This window comes from Vombatus ursinus, unplaced genomic scaffold (genome assembly GCF_900497805.2).
Source record: "Vombatus ursinus unplaced genomic scaffold, bare-nosed wombat genome assembly UNPS02014793.1, whole genome shotgun sequence".
Taxonomy (NCBI): Eukaryota; Metazoa; Chordata; class Mammalia; order Diprotodontia; family Vombatidae; genus Vombatus; species Vombatus ursinus.
In genome coordinates, this window is record NW_020954571.1 from 17188050 (window position 1) to 17206908 (window position 18859).

At 42.1% G+C, this 18859-nt stretch overlaps 1 protein-coding gene across 2 annotated transcripts in view; it reads right to left on the reverse strand.

The window, feature by feature from the left end:
• GNAO1 (G protein subunit alpha o1) overlaps nucleotides 1-18859 on the reverse strand; it is a 233933-nt gene that overhangs the window by 106624 nt on the left and 108450 nt on the right. The window lies entirely within an intron of this gene.

Sequence of the window (18859 nt, forward strand, 5' to 3'; positions counted from 1 at the left end):
AGCCTGCCCTAGGAGCCCAGCTTGAACTAGGAGCCCAGCCTGCCCTAAGAGCCCAGCCTGCCCTAGGAGCCCAGCCGCACTAGGGACTCAGCCTGCCCTACGAGCCAAGCCTGCCCTAGGAGCCCAGTCTGCCCTAGGAGCCCAGCCTGCCCTAGGAGCCCAGCCTGCCCTAGGAGCCCAGCTTGAACTAGGAGCCCAGCCTGCCCAAAGAGCCCAGCCGCACTAGGGACTCAGCCTGCCCTAGGAGCCAAGCCTGCCCTAGGAGCCCAGCTTGAACTAGGAGCCCAGCCTGTCCTAGGAGCCCAGCTTGAACTAGGAGCCCGGCCTGCCCTAGGAGCCCAGCCTGCCCTAGGAGCCCAGCCTGCCCTAGGAGCCCAGCCTGCCCTAGGAGCCCAGCTTGAACTAGGAGCCCAGCCTGCACTAGGAGCCCGGTCTGCCCAAGTGGCTTCGCCTTCTCTTAGGAGTCCAGGAGCAAATAAGACATCTTTAAAGTTGTCTTTAACTTCAAACTTTAAAGCACTAAATCCACGTGAGTCATTATTACTGTTACAGTAATTATGAGTTATTACCCAGGACCTAAGAGGCAGATGCCCATGTGTCCTTTACAGAAGCATGCCTGCCTGGGGTACATTTCCACCTGTCCAGGAACTGGTCTGGTTTTGGATCTCATACGATCATAGATTTAGAGCTAGAAGGGACCTCAAAAGCCCTCTAGGCCAACCCCTTTATTTTGCAGATGAGGAAACTGGGGTCTAGGGAAGTTGAGAAGCAGGATGCTACAGTGGAAAAGGTACTGGCTGTGGAGGCAGAGGAGCTGTATTCAAATCTTGCTACTGAAACTATTTATGTAGCCTGGGGCAAGTCATTTAATCTTCCTTAGCCTCAGCTTTTTCATCTGTAAAATGGGGAGGTTGAACTTGGTGGCCTCTGAGGTCTGTTTATAGCTTTAAGACCCATGGTCGGTGGATCCTCCGAGTAAGTTGGTAAGTGGCAGTGCTCAGATTCAAACCTTGGCAGTATGATGCCAAGTCCAGCACCCTTTGTACTGTGTCACACTGCCTTGCTGCACTCCTGCACTCCTGACCAGTGAGGTGACAAATGACATAGCACAGAATATTGGACCTGGATGCAGGAAGATGTGGGTTCAAATCCTGCCTCAGACACTTATGAGCTGTGCATCTCTGGGCAAGTTCCTTAACTTCTCTGTGCCTCATTTTCTTCATCTGCAAAATGAGGGAGTTGTACTCAGTGGACTTCTAAGGTCCCTTTCAGCTCTAAATAAAAAAATCTCTATGGTTCCATCTCCTTTACGGAGTGAGTAGAAAGTCAGGGATAGGGATGACTTTAGTTAAATTCAACTAATGTTTATGAAGCCAAAACTCCGTGATATAGTGGGAAATGTGATGAACTTGGATTCAGGGGAATGCTGGGTTTAAATCCTGACATTAGCTGTATGACCATGGGAAAATCTCTTTGCTCAGCATCTCTTCAGAGCCTATCTCACAGGGTGGTGAAGAAAGTCAAATTAAACTAATGTCTTATTCAACATCTAAAGATGCAGAAATTAATTCAAAAATTGAAAAATTAATTGAAAAATTAGTTAATAGTTAATTAATTGAACTTAATTCTTAATTGCTAAAAAATTAAGTTAGTTGAAAAATCAAAAGAAAAATAACAAAAGAAGAATCAAATTAGATAACCCATGCAATGTATTTTATAAATGGCAAAGCACAGTAATAGTCAGTTACCATTAATATTACCATATACAAGGTGCTGTGCATCATGCTAGAAATACAAGAATGTAAAATTACATAGTGGCTGCCCTCAATGGACTTACGGTCTCCTGAAGGGATATGACACATTCACAAATAAGCATGATAATAACGTACATTGCTATAGGAGCTTAAGGCTTGAAAATCCATTCTCTCCCTATTTTCCCCATCCCCTAAAGAACTGTAAAGAATAATAATACAAGTATTACCCCATTTTTGTTGTTGTTGAGTCATTTTTCAGTCATGACCAACTCTTTGTGACTCCATTTGTGGTATTCTTGGAAAAGATATTGGAATGGTTTGCCATTTCCTTTTCCAGATCATGTGACAGATGAGGAAACTGAGGCAAATAGGGTAAAGTGACTTGCTCAGGGTCACACAGCTAGTAAGTGTCTGAGGCCAGATTTGTATTCAGGAAGATGATTCTTTCTGATTCCAGCCCTGTATTCTATTTCCCTATTAGCCCATTTTACAGGGGGGGAAATCAAGGTTCAGTGAGATAAAAGGACATGCCCAAGGGTAAGTGCTAGGTCAGAGCTCGAACCCATGTGCTTTGACTTCAAGCCCTGTTCTGTTTCTCCTTCATCTGTTGCATAATATGAAGTGGGGTATGGTAGGGACAAAGGAGAGATCCAGGCAAGGTGATCTAGGAAATACGAGTAGGGACTGAACACATCTAGCAGGCAGGGAGAGATGAATGGGGAAACTTGCCAGACCAGGAGGTACCTGAGTAGAGCCCTGAAATGCACACTGGTCTTCTCTTCTAAACTTCCACAGCACTTATTGTCTACCCATTTTGGCCTTGAATCTTATATTTGTTCAGCACCTTATACTTAATGAAATGAATACTTCACATTCACTCTTTCATCTGATCCTTACAACCCTCTGGGGATAGGTGGAACAGTTATTTTTATCCCCATTATAAAAGTGAAGCAACTGAGGGCCTAGGGCAACAAAATGACTTGTCCAGGGTCACAAAGTGAATCAGTAGCAGAGCTAGGATTAAGACCCACATTTCCTGACTCCTCATATTGCTTTGCATTGTCCTCTAATTATTTAATTGTATATGTCTATCTCCCCAACAGAACACACTCCTGAAAGCAGGAGCTTTCTTTTCTAGCATCTGTCATAACATTGCTTAACCCAGATCTGTCTAAGCTATGTAACTCCCTCAGCACATAAGCTGGAGCTTTACATACACTAGGCATCTAATATATGTTTGTTATTGTTGTTGTGGTCAATAATCATGGCCACGGGGCAGGGGATCATAGGGTATAGAGCTGAAAAAGACCTTAGACATCTTCTAGTCTAATGTTCTCACAGGAGCCAGTGTAGGTACGTATCTAAGGCTTTAGGTGGTATGGTGGATAAAGGACCAGACCTAGAGTCAGGAAGACCACAGTTCAAATCCAGCCTCAGGTGTTTATTAGATGTGATCCTGGGCAAGTCATTTAAAGTATTTGTTGCAGTTTCCCCATCTGTAAAATGGCGATAATAATAGCACTTACCTCCCAGAGTTGTTGTGAAGGTAAAATGAGATAATATTTGTAAAATGCCTTGTTAAGCCTTAAAGCTCTATATAAATACTGGTTATTATTATTATTGTTATTATTACTTACAGATAAGGAAACCGAGAACCAAAAAGGTAAGGTGACTTGTTCAAGGCAGTAATTATTGTGGTGGAAATTCAAACTCAGGTGTTCTGACTCTAAAGCCAGTGTTACTACCATGGCATCATGCCTCTTTTTTGCTATGACTGTTAATATTGATATTAGCAGTAGCAGCAGCTAGTTCAATTTCATCATTTTGCATATGTGGAAATTGTGGCCTCGAGGGAGGGAATGACTTGCTTAATGGACATTAAGAACCAGTAAGAGCCCCAGTCAGCACTCCTGAGGGCACTGCAAGGGCTTTCTACTGGGAGCCACTGCAGTGTTGGCAAGAAGGGACCTGACTGGAGTCCAGAACAAGGCCTGAGAAGCTCAGGTCAATGCCCAGTGGAAGTAAATAGGCTGCGGTATATTACCCATGATGACTTGCGGTTGCATATGACATAATCCAGAAAAAGTATGACTTGCAAAAAAGGACATGTACAAGGGATGATCGCTAGCAATCTGGAAGGTCAACTAGACAGTGCGTGGAGAGTTCTAAGACCTAGGGGAAGGCCTCCAATGTGTTGGGCAGATTGTCTATGGAAGACTGATCAGAGGAAATAGACAAAAATCACACAGGATGAAGAACATATGGGCTGCAATCAGGACCAATGGAGGGAGCTCTCACATTGATGAAGTCACAGATTCACCAAAGGGTTGCTGGTAGATTTGCCAAGGATTTCTACTCTTTATTTAAATAGTAAGGAGTAGAGAATTGAGACTGTCCTGATTACTGGGTATACTGTGTTTTATCGGGGTCGTGCATTGAAAAAAAGCATGGATTTGGAGTCAGAGAACTTTGCTTCCAATCTTGGCTCTGCTACTTACCTATATGACTTTTGGGTAAGTCACTTAATTTCTCTGAGCCTCAGTAAAATGAGGGGGTTGGATTATTTGACCTTTGAAAGACCTTTGAGCTCTAAATCTATGATCCTACAGGTGGATGAAAGCTGTAGTATACACTCCACAAGTCCCTTAATCTCTGTCTCAGTTTCCTCAACTGTAAAATGGAGATAATAATAGCACCTACCTTCTAGGTTATTGTAAGGATCAAATTAGATAACATTTGTTCTTTAAAAAATTAATTTAATTTTCAGTTCCAAAGTCTTTCCCTTCCTCCTCCCCCTCCTCTACCCCTTGAGAAGGCAAGACATATAATGCCCATTACACATATGAAGTCATGCAAAACATATTTCTGCCTTAGCCAAAATTAGATAGTACTTGTAAAGTACTTAGCAGTTTCTGGCACATAAGCAGGCACTCAATAAATGTGTGTTTCTTTCCTCCCTCCCTCCCTTCCTTCCTTCTACCATAATGGTCATACATGGCTATTCAAGTCTATTCTCTACATTAAACATGATAACCATAAACAGGAAAAACACAAAAAAGCATATCAGTGGGAACAGTCATGGCCACCAAAACTCTCTTTGAAGGTGAAAGAGAGAAATCTGTGAACTAGCTTCTTGGGGCAGCCCACATTATGGACAAGAGGCAGTGTGTCATAGTTGATAGGGCACAGAATTTGAATTCAGGAAAACATTGAACCTAGAAATACCTAAGATATTTGTGAGCTGTGAGTACCTAGGCAAGTCATTTAACCTCTCTGTACCTCAGTTTTCTCATCTATACAAAAATGGGGTTGCATTATATGATTTCTGAGAGACCCTTGAGCTCCAAATCTATGATCCTATTAGGATCCTATGACATTAGTCATTATCAATAGACAGGAAGTTAAGCTATGCATTATGGGAGCTCTGAACAGAAAGCTAAATTTTAAAAATGCACAAGAAACCTGGTCCTGCCTATCCACACTATAAGATAGGAAAGAGAATCTTCAACGAGATGGATCTCTTTCCTCAACATGAAAATTTGTGTTGACTTCCAAATGATTCTTTTCCTTTGAGTCAAGAGATTCATTGGCTGGGTACCTCTATCGAGCACATGCTCTCCTGCTTCCAGATTTCATCATACTCTAGTATTTTATCTTCAGATGAATGAAGCATGCAGTAACATGATGGATGCAGTACTTCCTGCGAGAGTCTATGCTTATCCTCCCTGAAGAGAGACTAACCTAGCTTGATTGGGCCCTGTGGTGGCATCTATGGCTTCCCCTCACCGCAAATAAAGTAGAAGAACTGAGGTACCTGTCTGGTGAATCTAAGCAAAACTACAGCCTTTGCTTTAACCTGTCTGGATAGTCTAGGGACAAGTGGCTGCTGGCCTGAATTAGCTGGAAAATTTCTTTGATTTTTCTGCTTCACTAGACTCACAGCATAGTCTCTGTTGTCAGCAGGTTTTGCTTTTTTGGAGTAATATGCACTCATGGCTCCCCCAAGGTCTAAGACGTGACTCCAAGACCCCAGGGGGCACTACGTGAGACATAGAATTGGATAACATCTATGTTTTTCTGTCCACTCCTGAAGCCATGTTAAACACAAAGTTACACACCACTGGGTTGCAAAGAGAGTCTATGTCATAAGATGGGTGTTGCGTTACTGTTTCTTGGATGGATTAAAAAAAAAGAGCACTTTGATGTACCACTTTAATACTTAAATGTCATTATTTCTACCACCAGTAGAGATCCAATGACACCCTGGAAACTGAATTTGAAATCTGATTCACCTTCCCCATATAGTTTCTTGTTTCCACCCTCCCTTAGGTTACTGTTCTGAGTGAGGTCCCCTTGGGAGAGGTGAAAGAACACCAAGGCACAATCCAGGACCTGGGATCTAACCCTGGCTTTATCATTGACTAGACCAATTGCACAATTCACTGACTATGTCGGGGCCTCAGTTTCCACATTGTTCTTTTTTTAAAAAATCATATTGATTTTATTAGTATAGGGAATATCCAATGATGAATGTCTCTCTACCAATGCAGGTTAGCACTTGCTCTGTAACTTAAATTCTTAGAGAGATGTCTGGGCCAGATGGAGTAATTTGCCCAGAGTCACACAGCCAGTATGTGTTAGAGGTCGGACTTGAACCCTGGTTTCCCTGAATCAGGGGCTGGTTCTCTATCCATTATGCTGGGATGCCTCCCACATTTGTTATATGGAATAATAATGGTTGTCCTGTCCATCCTTCCTCCTCTGAGAATGCATTTGCTTTTACTACTTAAGTAAATTTATGCAAATGGTTCCTGAATCAATATCTTTAATCATGGCCATTCTGCTACAACCCAGTGTCCCAACTCCACTAACCTATCTGCAGGACATTTTCATCTGTATGTCTTGTCAATCAATAAATTAACAAACATTTATCATGTAATTAACAGTCCCTGCCCTCAAGGAGCTTACATTCTAATTAGGAAGACAGTATTAAATAAACAGGTAGATACACGCTACATACAGAGTAAATGTAGATTGCCAGTACCTAAATCTGTCTAAAATGGATCCAATATTCTCTTCTGTTCCCCTCGTTGCCATTGTCCTAGGCAGCTCCTCTTTTTGACTTTCCTATTTTTGTCAATGGCACCATCATTCTCCCAGTCACCCAGGCTCAAAAACTCAGTCATCTTTGATGATTCTTCCATTTGTCTTGCCTCCCTCATCCAATTAGTCACCAAGTCCTGTCAATTCTTTCTTCCTAAATGGTACCTTGCATCCATCCATCCATCCACTCATCCCATCCTTTCTACTCCTACTGCTACTATCCTAATTCAGGCAACTATCCCTGTATACTTAGATTATTATATCAGCTTCCTCCTGTCTCCTCATTTCTAGGCTTTCCTTCTAATTCACTTGCTGGGCAAGGCAACAGATTAATCTTTACCTAACACCACTCAGTGGAAAGATCACTAGATTTGGAGCCAGAGGACCTTGGCTCTCTACTTATATGACCTTGGGCAAGTAACTTAAATGGGCCCTACCTGTTACAATATTGGGCAAGTAAAATCCCTGGGCCTCAGTTTCCTCATTTGTAAAATGAGGTGGTTGGACTAGATGACCTCTAAAGTCCTTTCTAATACTAAAGCTATGACCTCATTATCATCTCATTTCTGTATTCAAAAACCTTCAATGGCTTCCCACTGCCTACAAGATAAAGACCGATCTCTTTGGTATAGTCTAAACTCACACATTCTAACCGAATTTATATTTCCAGCTTTATCTCCCACCATTCTCTTGCACTCCAGTCAAACTGGGCCACTAGCTGCCTCAAAACCTGCCTTGCACAACCCCACCTCTACATCTTTGTTCATGTAGTTCTCTCTTCCCTTGAACGTCCACACCTATATCTTCTCCTCTAATGAAATTCTTGTGCCCAGATTAAGGCACATGCTCCTTGTGAAGTTTCCCCACAGTGATTTCTATCTCTCTAAACTCCCATAGCACTATGGGGTAAAGAATTGTAGACCAGCAGATAGATCATGAAAGGATCTTAGACAATATATAGTTTAATCCCCTCATTTTGAAGATGAACTGCTATTGTGTACTGCTTCATATTATTATTTCAATAAAATTCAGCAAATATTTATTAAGCACCTACTATGTGCAATGCACTGTACTGGCCAGGGATATAAAGATTAAACAATGACACCCCTCTGAGAGAGCTAGGTAGCACAGTGGATAGAGGGCTGAATCTGGAGTCAGGAAGACCCAAGTTCAAATCCAGCCTTACCTTACTAGCTGTGTGACTGGGAAAATCATTTAACCTCTATTTATCTCAGTTTCTCCTTTTAATAGCACTTACCTTCCAGGATTGTTGTAAGGGCAAAATGAGATACTATTGACAAAGTGCTTTGCAAACCTTCGAGAGCTATATAAATGCTATCTGTTACTGTTATCATCATCATCATCATCATCATCATCATCATCATCATCATCAATCTTTCCAATCAGACTACTGGCTCCCTAAGGAAAGGGATTGGGCCTTATACTTCCCTAAATTTCCCACAGTGCCTTGCTTCGAGGCTTTGCACATAGTAGGTAGTCAATAAATATTTGATGACATTGATTAAATTGAGTGCTATACCAAACCTGTGCCTACTTGTTCTGAGGTCTAAGAGAACAGGGTACTTGAGGATTAGAAACCCAAAATACACAGCTTTCCTCTTTGCAACAGAAAATCAATGTCCTGTGAGGATGCTTCTCTGCTCCTGTATGAGCACACTCTTCCACCCCAGGGCTCTGGTGGAATCACACCAGTTGCCGGAGTGCAAATGTGACACATGGGTAGAGGAAGAAGCCAGCAAGCCAGCCCTCCATTTTGGGGAAAAAGAGAAAAAGCAGGAGAGGCAGGAGGAAGTCTGATGCAATTATACTAATGGCTCATGACTGATGGATTGTATATTGAGCGGAAGCTTTTAAATTCTTTTCTATCTAGGGATTGCAACAGCCAGGTGTCTGACAGCAGAAATCTAGCAGAGTGCTCGCAGCATCGGCACATCTCCCCATTTGTGGAGCCTCCGCCAAGAGAAGGGAACAACATGGTGATCCCCACCGAGAAGGTGGGAGGGTATATTCTTTGCTTTTAACAAAAAAAAAAATTATGACTCTGTAGAGCTCGTTAACAAAATGATCTTGTAAAACTCAACAACCTGGCTCAAGTAGGAAACTCACAAGGAGGAGGTGCATGGACAGGCAGAGGGTATTATCAATGAACTCCTTACTAATCATTCCAACTGCTCCGGACCCTTTACATCTGGTGCCTAACACTGCAGGAGGCAGTGTGCCATGGGGAAAAGAATATTAGATTGGGAATCAACTTAATCTAAGGATCTGGGTTGAATCCCATCTTTGCCATATACTAAAAACCTGTGTGACCTTGGGCAAGTTATTTGGCTTCTCTGAGGCTCAGTTTCCTCATCTGTAAAATGAGGGAAATTGGATAAGATGACCTCTAAGGTCCCTCCCAGCTCTAAACCTGTGATCCTTTAAACTTCTTGAGGTCTTGGGGCTTTTTCTGAGCCCACTGAGCCCAGTGGCTAGCATATGGTAGGCATTTAATAAGCGATTGCTCATTGGCCGATTAGAGCTATCTGTGCTACCATCTTGTCCCTCTACTATACTAAGAGCCCTCTGAAAGCAAGGGGTATATCTTATCTAAACAATATATGATCTCCAGTGCTGACTGGGCTTTGAACACAATAGGCTTTTAATAACCGTTTTGAAGTGCGTGTGTGCATGTGTGCGTGTGTGTGTGTATGCGCATGCATATATGTATACATGTGAATATCATGAGAGGAAAAACTACCCATAGATATTTCTGTTGTTCAGTTGTTTCAGTCATATCAGACTCTTTGTGACTCCATCTGGGGTTTTCTTGGTAAAGATACTGGAGTGGTTTGCCATTTCTTTCTTCAGCTTATTTTACAGATGAGGAAACTGAGACGAACGGGTGTAAGTAACTAGCCTAAGGTCACACAGCTAGTTTCTGAGGCCAGATTTGACTCATTAAGATGAGTCTTCCTGACTCCAGGCCTGGCACTCTATTCACTGCTCTACCTAGGTGCCCATAGATATTTCTAGAGCTGTACATGGCTCACTGAGGCAGTGACATCACAGAGAGCTGTTCAAACTTATCGGGATTTAAAATCAACCCCATTATTCCCTTCTCCCCCCCACCCCAACAAAAAGGAATCTTTAAGCCTGGAGACAGATGTAAGGCTTAGGAAGAAGCTCATCATATAAGCAGCAGGCATAGCAAGCTACAAGTTAACAAACATTTATGAAATGCCCATTATATGCCAGGTACTGTACTAAGCTTTTCTCCTTCAAACAAGCAAACAGAAAGGATGTCCAATAAAAGCTCACAGGAGTGCCACAAACCATAGGGACCGTTCCTGAAAGGTGATGGGTAGTTTCAGTTCCTCCTGTTCATGAGAGCTGTTCCTTCTCCCAAATACTGCTGTGTGACCCTGGGTGAGTCAATTTCCTTCTCTGGGGTGGGGTCCATCACTTCCTCTGGACTTGATGATTTCTAAGGTCCCTTCTAGATCTGATTCTACGACTAGAAGCTATTGTACTACTGTTGATTTAGTGGTACTAGCACTAGAAGTTTCATAGAGATTTGGTGAACTCAGTTGTAATTTCTCTTGCTTAATAATAATCTCATTTATGCCTATTGAAGGGCTTGCAGTCTTGTGCCATGGCTAACCTTATAAAGTTTAGAACCCCACATAAATGTACTGTTGTAGTAGTAGTTATTATTAGCTTTCATTTTGAAACAGGTTTTCTTCAGAACAACTGAGACTTACCTACGTTAATTTCTTGTTTTAGGAATACTTACTCCAGCCAACCACGGGATCATGTGTACGTGTTTGGTCAGCTCTCAACTACAGACTCCTACAATTCCAGAACTGGTAGAGATTTGAGAAGTTACCTTCATCTGCTCTGTACCTGAACAGGAATCCTCACTATTACATACCTGACAAAGGGCATTTCAGCTTTGGACTGAAGAACTCTAGTAAGGAGGAACCCACCGTCTCCTGAATCAGCACATTTCCCCTTTTGGGCAGCTTTAATAACTAGGAAGTTTTTCTTACAATTAAGCCTAAAATTCTTTCCCTTCCATCAAACCTGAATTTGCATCTTTGCAATTTTCACCCACTGTTCCCTTTGGAACAGGCAGAACAAGTCTGAAGTCTCTTCCATATAACAGTTCCTGAAATATACGAGGGCATTTATCATGTCCTTTCTAAGTCTTAGTTTTTCTAGACAGAACATCCTCAGTTCCTTCAGCTGATCTTTCCATGGCACAGTTTCCAGTTTCTATATCAACTCAGTTACCCTCCTGGTATCTGCTGCAGTTTGTCAATGTCCGTCCTAAAACGTGGCACCCAGAACTGCACAGCCTCTAGATGGGGTCTGACCAGGGTCTTCAACATGGTACAGCACCAACTTTCTGTGTGTTGGTGCTGTATCTCTTTAAATGCAGCCGAATATCAGAATGGAATAGAATTCTTGGCCATGTTTTGACTCATAATGAACTTAAGGTTCAAGAAAACATTCATATCTTTATCACATAAATGGTTATTTAGCTGCACATATTCCATTCTGTTCTTAGGCAACTGGTTTTTTGAACCCAAGTGTAGGACTTGACATGTATCTCTATTCAATTTCAGCTTATTTGATTCAGCCCGTTATTTTAGTCTGTTTTTTTAAAATCCTATTTTCTAACACAACAGTTCTCAACTTCTTGATCTTAGGATCCCCTTTATACTAAAAAAATATTGAAGACCCCAAAGAGTTTTTGATTATGTGGGTTGAAGCCATAGATATTTACTATATTAAAATTTAAAATGTCTTAGTATTATTATAAAAATAGTTGTGACCTTGAAACTTGAAAGGGGTTTGGGTATCTGCAAAGGTTCTTATACTCTAATTTGGGAACTTCTGGTTTTACATGTTAGATGCCCATCCCACCTTTGCATCATCAGAAAATCTGATAAGCAGGCCTTCATCTAAGTCATTGATAAAAAAACTAAACACTTTAGGGACAAGGAATGCTTTTCTTATTCTTCACTATCAAGTCAAATCATTTCCTTTCAAAACTTACCTCCTCCAGAAAAGTTTCCTCTAACAATCCCAACCAATTCTCACCTTTTCCTCAAGTAAATAGGTCAGTCTGGTTGTGTCAATGGGTACTTAAAAAACAAGTCCTGGTGTCACAGACATATGTATCTAGTCTATCTCCCTCATGAGGTCAGAGTACCCTGAAAAGACTAAGGACTCATACAATGCAGAAGAGAAAAGCCCTGGCCTTGAAATTTGAGTACCAACTTTAATACTTTACATGTAATCTTGGACAAGTAACTTGGACCTCAGTTTCCACAACTGTAAAAGGGACTGACAATTGCTACTCTTCCTCCCTCACATGTGTTGGGAGGATCAAAATATGAAGGTACTTTGACAGCTCCCAAGTGCTATACACTCATAGGTGATTATTAAAACGTTTCTTAAGTATGTATTAGACATGTAAAATAAAGCCCTCTTCGTAAGTGGCCCTCATTCAGTCCATCCTCAGGAACAAAGATTTACTCTTTAATATGTTTCGGCTGAGCAGAGGCTACCAGGGACCCAGATATCAATTAATCAACATATATTTATTGAACATTTATATCGTACAAGGGGTTATGCTAGGGGTGTGTGGGTGGGGGCCAGTGGTGGGGGAGATGACTATAAAACAAAAAAAGATCCAGATCCTATCCTCAAAAAGCTCATGGTCTAGTTGGGGAAAGGATATAACATACACATAAAAAGACCACTAACTACACGGAACCCAGAGATGAGCTGAACAAATGGCAATTCTTTCAATAAGAAGTTCAGGCTTCTCAAGGAGAAAGAATTCTCTTAAGGTGATGGGGACTGAGGAAAATTTCCTAGAGAAGATGACATTTGAAATAGGCCTCAAAAGACAGGATTGGGATAAATGAAGAAATAGAGGTAGTTTGTTCTGGGACTAGGAAGGAAACACCATTAGCAAGGGTGTAGACAGAGGTAGGGAAGCCTAAGGAGTATTCAGAGATGAATAGTAAATGGACCATAGAGGACTAAACCATAGGGTCCATGTCGGGGAATAGTGGGAATTGGGGTAGGAAGGTAGATTGGGGAAAGATTGTAAAAAGCCTTAAATGTCAGGTTAGGGAGCCTGGATTTATCATTTAGGAAATAGGGAGCTATTGAAAGCTTTTGAGAAGGGGGATATGATCAGAATTGTGCTTTAGGAAGAAAACTTTAAAGAAAAAAATCAATTACCATGATTATCTGCTTGCAATGCCCAAGTTACACATGATGTATGCTCATCCCAGTGGTTTCCTTTGATATGTATCACATACAGAGACTCAAGTTCAGGTTTAGTTTTTTCTCCTACATATAAGTGTATAATGATGGCCCTTTAGGGTGTGGGTATGGGGATGTGGGGAGTGATCCTATCGGGAGAGCTAAATACTTGGGGTGAAAGGTAACATATAAAAAAACCTTATCATCAGCTAAATATAATGAGAACCCTCTCAGTAATTTCTACCAACTGGAATATTTTTTTTATAATGTTGTGCTCTGTGTCTGTGCTGGGATATGATTATGTAGGGCACTGTGTTTACATTAACACTTTCAGTTATTGGGGGAGGCCTTCAGGATGAGTCATGGACTGCTGGTATCTCTAGATGTGCTAATAGCACACTGGCCTCCTTCCCCACACCCCTTCTCCCCCCAGTCATTACTCCTGATGATGGAACCAGCTTCTATCTTCTTTCGAGCTTTCACCTCGCATAGAATCTAATGGCAGTAGTTTCTGACAACAGCTATACTTGCATTATAAATTCCATAAAGGGGAAACAGTCTGAGTACCTGTACCGAGACCCTTAACACAACACAAGAGAAAATAATATTCCTGTGCCATCTAAGGAGTTCTCTTATAAACATTATCTATTCAGGTTAAAAAAATGGGAACAAATTGGGGTTTTCCAAATGGATGCAAGAAAAACAGAATCGTAGAATCTCAGAGTTGGGAGAGCCCTCAGAGGTTCTAATCCCACTTATATTTAGGAATAGGAATCCGTCCTAGAGCATCTCTGAGAAGGGGTCATCCAGCCCATGCAAAGGTATGGGGATGACAGACAAAATGTCAAGTATAGGATACAGCAAATGGGCCATTTTGGTTGGAATGTAGAGTTCCCAAAGGGGATAAGTGGGATGTGAGGTAGCCTGCTGACCTGGAAAGGTAGCCTGGACATGTCTGCCATGCGACTGAGTTTGAGCACCCTGTGTTGGAAACTTGTGGTTCATCAAACACCTGGAGAATCCAATGATGCTTTCCCTCCCATCACATGGAGAGATTTGTCTGGATCATTTTAGCATCCAGGACAGGAAAAGCAGATTTGATCTGGGATCATAGTTTCTGTCAAATATTAATTACCTGGAACTATGATTCTCAACCCCTGGTGGACTCTTAAATTCTAAGATATCACACCTACATTTTTTCCCATGGTTCAAAAGGATGAACCAAGTGGGAAAGATAAAGAAGTAGAAGCCATAAATCTCTAACATTGGATAGTTTATAGTCTGATGAAGACAGTAAACATACAAAAAAACTACATATAGGACACAGACCAGTAAATAAGGACATGATGTGAAAACCCTGTGATAAAGCAAATGTGCTCGGGGTCAGGCTGCTGAAATGAAGGCTGTGGGAAACCAGGAAAATGGCTTCTCTTTTCTTGTCCTGCTTGCAGAAGGGGCTGAAGTTTAGGATGCCAAGGGTTTGAGATGAATTGGAGGGACCACTTGGATCTGGAAAGATGCTGTGCCCTAACATTCAGAAAGCAAGCCTGCTAGCTTCACTGAGAGTCCCCACCCTTGCTCCAGAGAGGGTTAATTGCTGTTATTTTTATCATTCCCAGTGGCCCTTACCTTGGAGCCACTTACAACGACCTGGTTTAAATCAGCCCTGGCTGTAGATCCCCCCTCCCTTGTCCCCCTGCTGCCTCTGCATTTCAGAACAAAATTATTCATACCTTCCCGACTTGGTAAGCCATTAAGTGGGCTGCAGTCCTGGTGTGAGCCTTTCTCCTAAGTATAAGTCACTGGAATGAAAACAGATTCCACAAGTCTCTTGCCATCCCAGCCTGCATTCCCTACAAGTTCTACTCCCTCTCCCCCAATCCCTCTCTTTTGTCTGATCTTAGTGAATTAAGCATTTTAGCAGTGACAGAAAGGTCCCTGGAGCCAGCATTTGGCCACTAAACTCTGTTTCAGGCATAAACAATCATCTCAGGATCAGAGCTTAAACTCTCTTCTATGGGAAAAGGGCTGAGAGGACATAGCCAGGGTCATATCCTGTTGTCCTGGATTTTCTCAACTTCCATTTTCTGCAAGAGGATGAAAATGGCAAAGTCTTCATGTTCTTTCTGGGGGTAGGTTAGTGAAGAAGACTTAATAAGCTGAGGGCCAGCACCCACTCATTTAATCAGGAACAGCTGCTGGCCAGGTCAACTGGCTAACCAAGCTAGTATATTCAGGTGATTGTGTAGACATTTCAGCCCCATTTCCTGCATCGCTCTGGGGTGCCCCTCTCAAGCTCTGTCAGAGGTGAGATTTGGACCTTAGCTAATTGTGGAATTCTTCCCATCATGCCATCAGGGGAGAGCTGAACAGACACAGAAGGTAGCTTCTTCTGTTATCATCAGGGCAGCTAAATGTCCCCAGGGAGTGGCCATTCCAATGTTCCTATAATTTCATGGCTCATGGCAGCCGAATTGCCTGAAACACGGGTAACGGTCCATTGGGATTAAGAGCTGAAAAGGACCTTAGAGGTCATCGAATTCAACCCACTCATTATACAGATGAGGAAGCTGAGGCCCAGCAGTCAAGTGACTTATTCAACGTCATGTAGTTTATAAAACAGCTTCTAAGCTGCAGAACAGGAAGGGAGCCCAGGTCCTCTGATTCCAAAGTAAGTGCTCTTTCTACCATACTGTGCCCTTCAGTTGGCAGGGACAAGAAAGATCATCATCATATATGTCAATACATCCAAGCAGGCCCTATGCTGAACTGGCCTTACGAAAATGGGGAGTGACGGACTCTGTATAAAGACAAAGTGTGTTTGTAGGCTGGGCATCAAACTTCTTTCAGGACACTGCAAAGTGGGGATAGAAGAATGATTTCCAGGAAGAAATCCTGAACTACAGGTAGATCTGAATTTTACAGTTACCTAGATGTGATCAATGAATCAATCAACACATATTTATTAAGCATTTATCAAGTCTCAGGAATTGGGTTAGGTGCAGCTAATACACAGGCAAAGATACCCTCAGAGAGCTTATGTTTTTACACAGAAATCTATAAAAAACATAGACAAGGCATATATAAGGTAATTGCAGGGAGGGAAGCAACGCAGCTGGGTCAGCAAGGGCCTGATATAGGAGATGGATAGGAGTTTGAGCAGAACTTCAAAGGAAGCTAGGGATCCTAAGAGGCAGAGATGGGAAGGGAGGGCATTCCAGATGTGGGGACAGCTTATGCAAATACACAGAGATTGGAGATGGAGTATTCTATGGGAGAACAGTAAGAAGGCCAGTTTGGCTAGACCTTACCCTTCCTGAATGTTGGTCAATAAGCATATATTAAGTGTTTATTCTGTACTGGGTATTGAAAGAAAGGCAAAAATCATTCCTGCCCTCTTGGAGGATACATTCTAATGAGAGAGAGAGAGAGCAATAACTCGCTACATAAAAGATACAGAAAGAGTAGATGCAAAGTAATCTCAGAGGGAAGGCATTAGTTGCTGGGGTGAAAGGTCTCTTGCAGAAAGCAGGTTTTAAGTTTTGAAGGAAAACTAGAAACTAAAAGGTGAGGGGTACAGCATTCTAGGCATGTGGGACAGTCAGTGAAAGGTCACAGAATCAGAAGGTGGAATGTCACGTATGAGGAACTGCAAGTAGGCCAGTGTCTGTGGAAGGGAGTAAAGTATAAGAAGACCAGAAGGAAAGAAGGAATCAAGTTACGTTGAATTTTGAATGCCAAACAGAGAGCTTTATATTTGATCCTGGAGGTAATAGGGAGCCACTGGAGTTTGCTGAGCAGAGGAAGCAACCCAGTCAGACCTGCACTTTGGCAGCCATGTGGAGGATGGATTGAGCGGCAAGAGACTTGAGGAGGGGAGACCAATTAGAAGGTTATTGCAATAGTCCAGAAAGAGCTGATGACAGCTTGAACTAGAGTGGTAGTGTGAGTGGAGAGATGGGGATGTACATGAGAGATCTTGCAAAGATAGAGACAGGATATGGCAACAGATGGCCTATGTGGGTGAGTGAAGAATGGAGAATGACACAGGGGTTGTGAGCCTGGCTGTCTAGAGACATGGCTGTGTTCTGGACAGTAACAGGGAAGTTTGCTAGAGGGGAGTGTGGGGGTGGGAAGGATAATGAGTTCTGTTTTGGGCAGGTTGAATTTGAGAAGGAGCATAAAGTATATTTATTAAGTCTGGAAAGATGGTTTGGAGCCAGACTGGGAAGGGCTCTAAATGCCAAATAGAGATCCTAGAGGCAAAAAAGCTTATTTATTTATTTTGCTTTTTTTTTGGTGAGGCAATCAGGGTTAAGAGACTTGCACAGGGTCACACAGCTAGTAACTGTTAAGTGTCTGAGGCCAGATTTGAATTCAGGTCCTCCTGACTCCAAGGCCAGAGCTCTATGCACTGCACCACCTAGCTGCCCCTAAAAGAGCTTATTTTAAACTCCTTGAGGGCAGGCACTATCTTTTGCTTCTTTTGCCAGTATTTAGCATAGTGCTTGGCACACAGTAGAGGCTTAATCAATGTTTACTAATTGATTATTGAGTATGGGGACTACATGGATGAGCCTGGGGTTCAGGAATAATAACACTTTTGCTATTGTGTGTAGGATTGGAGAAGAGAGATACGAGCTGGAGAGACCAATGACAAAATGATGGCAGGGTCTTCTACGTAGTAGGTACTCAATAAATGGTGCTTGTTGATGACAATGATGGTTAGCAGCTTCACTAACCATTAAGTGAACTCCTCAGCCATCTGATGCTCTTGCTGTTTCTTGGCAGGCACACTATTAACTGAAAATTGTTTGAGATACATAAGGCAAATTTGGATGGGCCATCTGTAGATGATGCTGATGGATGGTACCAAATAAGCTCTGGTTCCCAGAGTGGAAGGAGAAAGTCAAAATTTCATCCATTATCTGAGGAAAGTCATCTGTCATTTACAGGCATGTCACTTGGCATATGGGCATAGGTGAAATGGTTTCCTGGGAAATGGGTCTGTTAGGTGGACCAGAGATTCTTAATAAATCAGGAATGTTTAACAAATATGAATTCCATCATCAGCAAACATGTATCAGATACCTACTATATGCAGTACGCAATGCCAAGCACCAGGCAAGACACAAATGTTCAGATAAGGATTTAGTCTCTGAATCTTTTAGAGTATATAACTTAGTAAAGGGATATATTATGTTTCCAAATTATATAAGGCACAATAACAAATTAGTGCATTGGAGGAGAGTTAAATACTATGTGAGATTTGACATGGGGAAGAGCTGAAGGCTGGGGAAGGAACTGAGGATTGACCTCTTCATTTATAGAACGTTCTTGAAGATCTTGAAAACTTCCTTCCACCACTCAGGTGCTACACTAGGCTGTTCCTAGTCCATAATCTGGACTCTCACCATCTTGAAATGATGTTGGTACATCATTTAATTATACTTCTATGCAGTATAATGGAAGAGGCGATGGAATTGGTGTCAAAGGATCTGGAATCAAATTCCAATTCTGTTACTTACTTATGTGAACTTGGACAACCTATGTACCCTTTATGGGTCTTTGTTTACTCTTCTGTAAAATGGGGCTAGGTTAGGTGGTTTTCTAAAGTCCCTTCCTGTCCTAAACCTACGATCCTCTGCTGTAACCCTTAAGTAGCTCAATGAAGGCAGGGACTGCTTTGTTTTGTCTTTGTATCTCAAGCACCT